Genomic DNA, 12,501 nt, shown 5'->3' on the forward strand with positions numbered 1-12,501 from the left:
ACAAATTCTTTTGTAGTTTTATGGGCTCAAAGGATCCACAAGATTTTAAAGAGATAAAGAGGACGATATTTCGTTATACAACATTAAATATACTAAGAATCTCGAGCATTATATGGCTTTAATTCTGAAGAACATTCATATATTTTAGGAATAATTAGAAAGGATTATATATTAAAATATTTTAGGTTCTGGCAAGATCAAAGATGTGTCCTCGAAACACAAAATTACTGTATTAAGGTTACCTACGTCCTCCCATACAGATTCGAGGAGTAACTAAATTAGGATGATCCTACTTTGAGTTGTCCACTGAGATGCTCTATTATAATGAATAATTATGCACTTACAATCAAGGGTAATATTTATACTTTTAAGTACACTAAACTATGGGTAATTGAGGTCAAGTTGTTATTTTTATTGTGTCTCGAAATCTTTTCTAAAATCACTGGCTAGTTGCCGATTCTTCCCAACAAAGAAATTTTTTAATAATTCTTGGGAGATGTTCATGACTAGAGTATATTTAGATTAACATATACATAAATCACCAAACCCTATTACATTTCATTTTATATACCGACATTTATTACACATCAATCCTTGATGTGTAATAGTCCATAATGGCTCCAAATAATTTTATTGCATTGAATAATCCCTCCATACTCAAGGAGAGATGAATATTACACTGATTCAAATATGTATTGCTGTAATAAATATATTTTTTAATACAAATTTGTTAGAACGTATTTTGATAATTCCTATATACAAATACATAATTTATACATACCATACCTCACAGACATTGATTGAAGGTTCTTTTAATAACATTGTGAAAAATAATGAAAGAGTGTTTACAATTTGAATAATTAACTAAATCTATTGATTAAAAAGTTTTAAATATATAAATTAGCTGTATGTTCTACAATAACATTTCTTAAATGATATATGTATAAGGTTAGCATGTACCTAAAGTAAAAGAGTATAACATTCATTGAAACAAAAATGATTAATATATAATTAATTATAAAAAAGAGTAATATTAACTTCAAACAAGTGCTAGATAGATTTGTTTAGAGATACTTCAACTTCTTAACCTTTTAATAGCGTTAAAAATCTGTCCTAACTCGAAACTTTTTCAGTTTTTGTCTGAAGTGGTTTTTTCTACAATCCTTTAGACTATAAATTTCTGTTCTAACTGCAATCGGAAAAAATGTGACCTAAATTTTAATTGGATAGCGGAATTAACTTCCCTTAAGAAGAAAAAGTATATTCTTTTATTAAATAGTCATATTTTTTGTGAATCTGATTATGACAATTTGAACATCAATTTTAATTTCTAATGTCCCGGACCATTCTACTTTATCTCCTTTTAAAAAAGAGGTGCAAAGATACATACCAACATCAACATGCAGTGAGAATAATCCCAAGCAACACTTGGTAAACTATTAATAAACTGAATTATGATATATATGGTGAGGACTAAAAAATTTAAAATTTAAAAAGCCGTTTTCACTTCTACATATTTTTATTTTGTTCCATTTTATGTACAACTCTTCAAGCAAAAGATAGTAATTTAAAAATGTATTACATTTTTAATTCAATATGTCCCCCTCCATTATGAATGACGGCCTCAATACAGGGCAGAAACAAAGCACAGGTGGCCTTGATTAAGTCCGAGGGCAAATTTTTCCATTCCTCCGTGATCACAGCATTCCGGGCATCAAAATTCGGGTGAGAAGTCTAGTTTGTCTTGCCCTTCAAGACACTCCAAACAGCTAAATCCAGGGCGTTCACGTCGGGTGAGGACGAATGCCGTCATGTTCTCCATATATAATGCAGCAGCTTCTTGAACGTGTGTGCCAAGGCACCGTCATGAGTAAACACATAGTCTTCCCTAGGGTTCGTACTCTTGACATGATACCTGATCACCTTGTAGTAGAAGTCCATTTTTACTTCCTCGTTGGCCTTACAGAAGAAGGGAGGTATCTTGATGTCGTTGGACGCTACTAGGCACAAGACCATGAACTAAACAGATGTTTGGTCCTACAGGTTCCTTCGACCTAAGGTCTTGATTCTGAAAAGAAACGAGCATTTCTCCTTTTCAGAACAGCGTCCACAGTGAAGATCTTCTCGTGGGAGATCAAATTTTGTGCGGAGGAGATCACACATTCTCTGCCGTCTTGATTGTTACTTGGACATTTTTAATGGCGCAAAAACCAAACAAGCACCAAATTGTATTTTGTTAGCTCTTTCGAATGGCGACAAGTACAGAATTGTCATAGTTTTATAACTGAGGCTAGACATCCTCACCCTGTACATTAGATAATAATGATTAAAAACAACAAGAACATGTCATCTCTGTATACACGCACATGCTTGTAATATTTTATTAGTATTACTACATTGTTATTTCTTGCACACTGCACCCAGTATACACGTTCAATACTAAAAACGCACGCATGCAATAGATAATTAATACGCCTACATTATGAATTTCTTAGAACTAAATATTTTTATGATATACATCAGAGGGCATTATATACATTGCACTTCGTGACTGTTTTTCATATCAACTGACAAACTTTGCTTTATTAATAGAGATACATATTTTAGAATAGTAGTTCCTGTTTTATATATTTTTGTTTAGTGTGAATTTTTTAAGGTCATAGGGAAAATGAAATATTAACTAATGAAGAGGAAGTAGTAAGTAAAGACAAAAACATGTGGTATTCCATATTTTTACAAGAAGAATGAACCTAAATGAATGTGATCCCATTATATAATAAATTTATAATCATAGAATATAAGTAGATTAGGAGCCAAACTTTGAGGTACTTCCTCAGGGACTATTGCAGGACCATTTGAAATTTTTCAAGCATGCCACTTTGAAAAAATAGGATACAAATTGGAAAATTTGTTAAAATTCTAAGTATATAAATGTTATATATTTGTCCAAAATATTTCGAGCAAAAAAATGCAAAACTCTTTTTCATGTTATACTAGCCAAGTTACTTGGGCCAAAGGGGGGGAGGGAAATCAGATTGAAAATAGTCAAATTATTTGAGAAAATTAAAAAATATGGAGAAAATACTTGTATATAATAATAATTATAATATGAATGTTTCACTGTTTTCGAAAAAGAGCCTGATAATATTAAATTTAATTCTCTTGGATTCTTCACTCTTTATCAATCCGGTTAAATAAGGCAACCCACAAAGTATCATCATAGGGGGAAAAATAGTAAATAGCATTTATGGAATTATAAAAGAAACACAAACCTATTAATATTTCAAAATCAAAAAAAATATGAAGAATAATGTTGTAGAAAAAATTACTCTCGATAACTGGTACATTTTTGTAAATATTGCAGAAAATATGTAATAAAATGATCTGGAAGTTGAAATTAATCCTAAATAAAAACTGAAAATTGACGTTTGATGAAATAATGGAAAAAAAAAGAAAAGAAAAAACGAAAAAAATGACCAATGTTTTAGCTAAAAATCAAATTTTATATGGCAAATTTATATGCAAATGAATATCCAGACAAATTTTTACAAACTTTATTACATATAAAAATCCCATATTACATTAGAAGTTCCTTTTTGCACCTGATATAAACGAAATTGCAATTTTCACCAATTTTTTTTATCCCATAACTTTTTTGATTTGGAATAAACTTAGAAAACGTATTTATTCGTATGGTTGTTTTTTGAAACGCCAATCACTTATTGATAAAAAACTCAACCCCTAATTTAGTCCCATTGAGCTGCAAAAAATGGTTTTTGGGTGTAGCATGAGCCTCATATGACCTCCCCAAAAATCGATACTCCCGGTTCTGCCTGTACGAAAAGAGGGACTCATACAAAATTTCAGGTTCCTAGATTCAATGGTAAGAGAACGTATAAAGGACATCTACACACACCCTTATTATTGAAGACAATGTAGAGTATTATTAATTATTTTGAAAATCCAAACGGATTAGAGAGTATTTAGAATTATAATATTTTTTATAGTGATATACACATCTCGTCTATCAAACTTGCCAACATACGAGAATACTTTTCTTTTGTATTACCACTAACGAGGATTTAGAAAAATGTCACATCCTTGATGTGAACAGTTCCAGTTCACTTTATATTAAATAATAAGAATAGAGATGAACTGGTACAGCCAGAAGAATCGAGAAAGAAGAGTAAAAAAAAAGTTGCATCATTATTAACTACTTCGTACGATTATTGATTGAGAACTCGTAAGAAGTAATTTTGGAATCGGTTAAATTGATTATTGTTGCCGTTACTGATAATCATCATTGTTCTATGAGTCCATGAACAACTCTTGGCTCCAACCCTGATGTCGAAGAGGTATGTAATTCTTTTGTGCAACTAGTGAAATGGGATGCTATTAGTTATTTTTTATTCCAAGGAATGCAAATATTTCTTATATTTTCAACCAAGTATTCAACACATCATTTTTCCTTATATCTCAGGTATTGATTCTGGAGTCCAAATCATATGACGGTGACGATGTAGGTGGTAGTGTCGTGACATATATTGTTGCTCTTTTGCAAGAAATGGATAAAGCATCACACATATGGGCCAAAATTAAATCATCAGCATTACTTATCACTCGAGAGGTACTTTGTCAAATGACAAATATCAGCAAACGTATTTGTTCCAGTTCAAAGCTTTTTTCAAGTCTTACGAGATAAATCATAGACCTTTACGACTCGCAAGATACTTATAAAGAAGAACTAAAAACATCTTTGCAGCTATCAGAATTACTGTCTTTGGATTCAGGTTAACGCCCACAAAAGTTAAGTGATTCCCAGCGCCGATATTTGATAGCTAATGGGCCATTTCAGCAAAAAATTAAGATATTCCTCTAGAAAGAAAACAATTTCGACACACACAAAACCATATTCTGTTCTATGGCACAACGAGTGTCCAATGTTAGAATATAGCATCGATAAAGATGCTGCATATTGATTTACTTTTCCAGCTGCATAATAGCAAAAATGTATGGATGAGAAAGGGATTCTCATCTTGGAGTAAGATGAAGAGTGTCGGGAAGTAAAAGAAGGGCAAATTAGGTGCGAAATTCTTATGCAACGATCATAGAGAAGCCATAGCTAATCTCGCACAGTTTTCAGATTGATGTGCTTGTTGATAAGTCTCGTCGTAACCTACAGATTCAAGAAGAAGTAGATCTACTTGAGAATACTATAGTTGTTTACATTTTGATGGATGTTGTAAAAACGTTAGCTAGACTGAACTTCCCCTTTTGTGGAGATCTCCCTAATGAATCTATGAGAAACCTCAACGAAATTTTAAATCTTTTATCTCGACATTGTCTGACGATGGAGCACGGGGCAGAAAACAGAAACGGGCGAGCGCATCTTGTTTCCTATGTGTCAAGTCAATTCCAGAACGAGATGATAGACATCTTGGGTACTGCAGTACGAAGGATAATGATAAACAAAATTAATGCTGCAGTAATGTTCTGCTGACACAACACTGGATCTATCTCGTTATGATCAAATGACTATTTTTGGGTGATGTGTGAAAGATATGAACGCTTGTTGGCTCTTAAACATATAAAGAGTAAAACTGGGGAAGATACAGCCAAGGCTATTATTTCAGTAATATCCAACAACCAAGTGAATACAAACAAGATAGTTTACAGTTATACGATTTTTCTATTACAATGGCTGGTCAGTACAACAGAAACTGGAAGAATTGATGGGACGAAATGTATCATAATTTCCGTGTCAGAGTCACCGGAGCAACACTTTAATTGAACATGGGTGTAATGCGAGTAAACTAATAACTTCACTCTCTACAATATTAGAGTCTCTATACACATTCTTCGCTGGTAGTACCAAAAGGTAAGCATTAAATTCGTGAATGATTATGAAACATTTTCTATTTATATCACCGTATTTGTGTATTTGCTGAATAGCCTACAGACTTATGTATTGCCCAAAACATTATTTTTATGTAATTATTGATTTTGCACGTCATTATCAAACAACAATCAATTTACTTTTTTTGGACAGAAGCGTTTGAAAAAGCAACCTAGGACATCAAAACTTTGTTAAAACTTCTTAACTTGTCAACTACAAGATGGCTCGCTTTTTCTGAATCCATTTGTGCTGTTTGGATTAGTTTTAACCCTTTAATTGAAGTATCTTTTCCCTGTAATTAGCTGAGCGTCGACTTTGTTATTTCACTGATTTTCATGAAAAATATTATGCAGAGGATACATCAAATGACTAAAACCTTACAAATGGAGAAGCTTAATATCATTAATGCAACTGATGTAATAAAATCAATGTTTAAAAAATAGTCAATGATAATACCAACACCAACGCTATGAATGAGGAAATTGTAATGTTTTTGAAGAAAATCGGTGTTCATGATCACGAAGCTGAATTTAACAAGGAACATCGATGCAGAGAACAACCTTAAATTCTTCCAAAATGAGGTTAATATAGATTAATATTCTCTTCAATCAAAATTTAACAACTATGTTTCCTATTTAGCTTTTCTGAAGATGGAACCCGCGATTTTGATCATATCATAATCATGACATCATGGAAATTATTAATTCGGAAATACCCTCTCAGCTGCTTCAATAAACACTTATTACATCCTTAGAATTAAGGAATGTCCGTCACCTCATCCTCCAAAGAGCAATTTGTGACATAGATCCTAACTCATATTCGATATTCCTCTCAACAATAATACATCAATATTCGTCAAAGGCTAGAACAGAAGTTGAAGTAAAGGGATTCAGGCATTGTGAAAAGAAGGACACAAATAGTTTATACATCCATATTATTATTTGTATTTCAAAGTTGTGAGTTGAATTATACATTAGTCAAACGAGCTTCTCACTATATATCATATGAATTGATACAAGTATTGAGCAGTTACGTGGTAGTACACTCATAAAAAACGGAAGATAAACTACTGAGTTAGCTTTTTGTACCTTTAATTGTTCAGATGGAGTTGCACTGATTTAAAATATAAATAAACATCATACTATTACATTTACTCCATCTAACCTAGGAATCTTTTTGAAGCCCATATGTAACGTATACGGACTTCTCAACAAAACAACCATGGCGGGAACCTACAGAGCTATATTATTACAACAAAATTTGTCTATGCGACTACACCTAATTACTTTAGACAATACTGGAAATTACAGTTAGTTGTCTAATAAAGAATATACCTACTAGTGGTTTAATCATATTAATTATTTAGCTGGCCTTTTTTGAAATTGGTAATCTAAAGAATGAATTTTCTTTTCCTTAGCTGTTGTCATTATTATTTAACTCCTGAGGAGTGAACTTCCTCCTCTGATATACTCAATTATATTCAAAACCTGACTGAACATATGCAAGTACTCATAAAAGACCTTGATAATTTGTTATTGTAAGTCCTTGTTGGACTTAAGAATAGAATTGAGGATTAAAATTTGTGTAATTCTTGCAAATATTCTTACTTATATCCTACGACCCCTCTTCCCTTGTCATAGCTACTTGTAGAGGATGTCATAAAATGTCATAACAGCTAAACTGCTTTCCTCCAAAAAATTCTTCAATTTCTCATAGTTACTATGTTGATTTTCGGTTTTTCTGCATATTTTTTCAATCTACCCAAAATACGTACAATTTCCATGCCTAAAGATAACATTCTGTCTGAAAAACGTTATAAAAAGATAGAAATGAGTCTTGAATTTCTAGAATGATGTTTGATAGACTCTTCATTACAATTATATAATATGTTTTGGAAGTGATGAAATGCCAAAATTGTTTCATATTTGAAGAACTTGGCAATATACAGCATAGACATACTATCCTTGACATGGATATGATTTTATACGTATTTTCTTTCAAAAACAGGGAATTTTTTTGTTATGTGATTGCATGTCATGTTTTCTATTCACACGTTCATTACTTAGCCATAAATACAAGAATGTACAACGTATTACAATACATCAATCAAAACATTCTTCGTATACATTTGTAATAAAGATTTCAGATTTCCTTTGATTACTTCAATAGAAATTCTACATATGTATTATATTATATCTTTTATGAACGTATGAAAATATTTTTTTATATAATTTGAACAATTTTTTGAAAGGAAATGTTTCTGACGTAATTTTTGACTATGGATACAAACGTAACAAATGTATCAACTAATTAGCAGGTATTATTAACGTATTTCTTTATAATTCCATTGTCAATCTAAGGTGTTTTATCTATAAAATACATATTATTTTAAAAAATAGAGATGTATTGTTTTAAATCTTATCTCTCTGTTAAAGAAGTGGGATATTATACACCCCAAGATTTATTAAAATGTTTTTCCTCTTTTCAATTTATATTTTATAGCTAATACTTTTCAAGATGCTCCTCAAAAATAATATGAGATCATATTTAACTCTTGTTATTGATCTTGATAACCCCTTATTAAGCACTTGGATTCTGCTACAAATAACCGTACACAACAGATAAGAATAATGTTCTACAAGAAAAGACATTTTTATTTACACATTTTAAAGATTATTATTTATGAATTTGATTTCCACCAGCTTCCATTACAGCCTCCAAACGAGGTCATTGTGTTCCGATGAGATCTTCCTCCAGCACATTGGACAGTTTTATAGACTTAATCACTTTCATCTTTCTTGTAAACTCGTCATACTCATGGCTCAATTAACAAAAAAATACATGTTCAGCATCTTTGTTGGTCAATTTTATTAGTATACCACTTCTAGGTCAATCCTTGAGGCTCTTTCCATCCTCCACATGCTTTCTGACCTTGTAAACTGTATGGCGGTTAATTTTCAGCCTCTTAACGGTGTCAAAGTACTAGTACCAAACCTAGTACCGGCTCAATAACTATTTAGTATGTATTCTCCAGAATCTGGGCCGGTCTAACTCAGACATTGGGAAATCCGTTCACCAACTCCAATGAGTTCTTTCATTTTTTCTACGAATGTAGTAGAATTGATCCTGTGAGAAAATTGTGGAAACAAAAATAAAAGAGAAATATGGAATAGTAATGTAGAAAGAAGATTGGCTTGTGGCCATACTCCCACAACAATGGTTCGCCTAAAAACAGACCCTGTATTTTGGAACAAAATCTAGACCTACCGAATGACAGGCAAAAACTTGAGAACGTCTTGCCTTCAGGATTCTTATAAATAAAAAGCTTAAAATATTCAGGTCGTGTTAAGTTATATGTTTTATTGTGTATTTATTTAGCATTATGTATTAATAATACAATATTATTATAATATGTAAAAGTACTCAAGATAATTTTAATGTATATCACGTAATTCTCCATATATTTATTGAATTTGAATGATAATCATGGACAAAAAAAATATGAGTTGCAAGTCATATTTTTAAAAACACTTTTTTCTAATAGAATCATTCGGATATGGAAAAAATACCCCACGTATGGAAAAAAACATTTCGGACTGTAATAGTATTTCTTCACGGCTTGTAAAGCTTTATGGTCGATGTTTTTTGTTTTTTTTATTGTACAATTTTCAGAGTTTTTATCCGTATAAATATATATACGTATTCGGTAAATTTTGCAATTTTGATCTTATCCGATTAAATAAATAAATAAAGATTAAACAAAGTTTAGATGGCTATATTAATGTTTGTTTAACAAACGCAATAAAATGACAATATTCACAATTATATGCAACTATATTTTTTTATCAAAAAAAAAAAGTTTACTGCTTTTATGATTTTAATATTTTCTAAATGTTAAAACAAAAAACAAATTATTGATTGGATAAAGGCTTCACTTTTTACAATATACTGATTTTATATATATATACATGGGAAAAACATGACCTTTTTCTAACTTTAAATGTCCATATTTCGAGTCAATTGATTAACCCAATCACCTTTAATTTAACTAATGTTTATTACTAAGTAGTATCTTCATTCTATCAAAAAACTAGCTAGTTCTGAGATATATGTAAATTTTCTTGCGTGGAATGATTACTAGTGACAATAAATTATCGAATTTTTTGGAACGCTCGGGAATCGATAATATCGTTAATGCTAAAAAATTATCGGGAATTACTGGAAAAGTAATCGAAACAAACCATTTTTATATTTGAGTTTTTAAATCCGTTAAATTTACATTTGTGCGTAATATTAGCAAAGAATTAGGAGTATCATCCCTAGTCAATTGCAATGCTTAATATAAAAAATTTCAAGATTTGAAAAACTATGTTCTGGTTCAGTAAATCTTAGTGAAATATTTAAATGTACAGGGTTTAAATGTTTTTTTTTTTGTTAAAGAATTCCTTAATATATATGACCTTTTGAAGTTGAAGTTAATTCTGGCCACAACTACAGGTTCCATTACTTCTTGATTACGAGACTCGTTTTCATTTAAAAAAAAGTCTTATCCCCAACTCGATTGCAAGATTGACAACTTTTGTTTTATTAATAACAATATCAAAATAATCCTTTTTAGTTAAATATTCCGAATCATGAGAATACTGAATGTACTACATTGGCTCAGACTGACGTCTATCAAGGTCTTTTTTAATAAAAGTATCTCTCAAACTTTAATTGAATTGCGTGTCTTGTATAAGAAGTTCATTTGTAGTTTAAATAATTACGTGCTCACGTGTGAAGAGATTGGAATCTCTTTCAGAAGAATTTAATATGGTTCATCCAATAGAACCAAAGTTTTTCAAGTAGATTGATTTTTTCTGAAGCAAAATCCAACTTTTTTTATTTTGCAAATTTTTTAAAGGATCCTGACAACAACCAAATGAGTACAATGGTTCGTACATTTTATGCCAATTACCTTTTTGGTGATATTTTTTTCTAATTTCAGAGTGGCATTTGTGTGGAATATAACCATTTTCTTGAACACAAATACTAAGTTTTTCTTGAACCAGTACAATCGTTCTACATGTTATCATGAGCACACATCTTATCAATTTTCTCATGAAGATCATTATTAGGGTTTGTTATTATGTTAAAATATTTTTCAATAACTTAGTTTTTTTTCTGAGATCCTCTGTCTTCATCTATGTTGATTTTATGTTTCCTCTCTAGACGCACGAGGTCCAATTGTATTTGAGCCCTTAAGGATACATGTATTACCACAATAATGCATTTACACTGGTGTGTTTTTCTCTTTTGAGTAAATTTTTTCAAAATAAGATTAAACTGGTTCAGCTTGCATCTTACCAATGGGTGCATTAGGTTATAATCAACTCGTAGAAACTTAATAGTAATTACAAATTCAGGTTACTACAAAACTAGGGTCAATAAATTTTCGGGGAATCGATAAAATAACTTTCTAAAAATTTCCCGGCAATTATCGATTCAATACTTCCTAGTAATCAAAACAAATGATTTTTTTTATTACACAATTTCTTTTACAAACCACCAGTCGATGATGTATAAATGCTCAACAACTTCTTTGAATTCTTTCATTCTTACAACGCCAGGTGTTTAGTTTATCATGAATTGACATTCAAACCTAAAACATTTTTTTTTTTTGGGCTAAGAATCAGTTTTATTAAATAAAATTTTGAATTAAAGAATTTAAAATGTATGTATATTTCAATTTTTTTAAGTATATATATTTGTTCATTGGTTCAAAAGACATAGAAAATTATGTTCTCTTAAAAAGTACTTTGTGTAGGTAAATCAATAAAAACATTTTTAACTAGAATTGGAACTTGGTAGAGAGAAAACCTCCGCTTATGGTCATTTTTCCACAATTAAATTTGTGTTATTTGAAGCATCTTTGTTAAACCTACAAATGGAGACCAATTTAAGCAATGTACCTACCTCAATATTTTCCAATGAGATGGTCGATTATATATTTTTCAGTTACGCTATGTGTAACTTTGACTTTTCAAAATTTTAATGCCATGTTACTTTGATTATATATATAACCTCGGCACCAAATTTGATCAAAATTGATTTGTAATTTTTGTTGTAGTCCGAGTGAGAAACAAAGAATTAAACATAAACCAAACGTAACCTACTTGCAACTTCGTTGTGGAGGGGACTAAAACTAAAATCCAACCCTCATTATTTTTAAAGGATTGAAATTTTACACAGAAATATAGCATTTCAACGTCTATTATATAAGGGAATATTTTAAGAAAATTAAGTCCAAATCTGAGATACTGGGTGACAAAACTGATTTTTTTTGTCCCTTTTATGGGGATTTTATAAAAATACCGAATAAATAAATGAATAATTTTATAGATTTTGTTTTTCCTTAAGAGTATATAAATATTATGCGGGCCTTATGTAAATAATACAGGTTTCAATAAATGTATTAAATATATAATTACATAATTTAATTTGCAAAACTATAATCAAAAAGATGTTATCTTATAAATTGCTTGCCCATTGGGCAGTTACTTAATGTATGCATCTGAGTATATTATGTCTAAAATAATTGTAGTTGTAGGTAATATCAATTTCAT

General features: G+C 30.5%; 1 long non-coding RNA gene across 2 annotated transcripts; it reads left to right on the forward strand.

The window, feature by feature from the left end:
• The first annotated feature begins 4,157 nt into the window (after positions 1 to 4,157).
• On the forward strand, positions 4,158 to 9,721 carry LOC121115643 (uncharacterized). Of its 2 annotated transcripts, XR_005863636.2 has the most exons (4): positions 4,158 to 4,355; positions 4,481 to 6,477; positions 6,536 to 6,852; positions 7,065 to 9,721. It is a non-coding gene; the product is annotated as an uncharacterized lncRNA (long non-coding RNA). The 2 variants fall into 2 exon arrangements; XR_011779719.1 differs by having other exon boundaries at positions 6,536 to 9,721.
• Positions 9,722 to 12,501: the final 2,780 nt, after the last annotated feature.

Source organism: Lepeophtheirus salmonis, chromosome 4 (assembly GCF_016086655.4).
Source record: "Lepeophtheirus salmonis chromosome 4, UVic_Lsal_1.4, whole genome shotgun sequence".
In the NCBI taxonomy this organism is placed as follows: domain Eukaryota; kingdom Metazoa; phylum Arthropoda; class Copepoda; order Siphonostomatoida; family Caligidae; genus Lepeophtheirus; species Lepeophtheirus salmonis.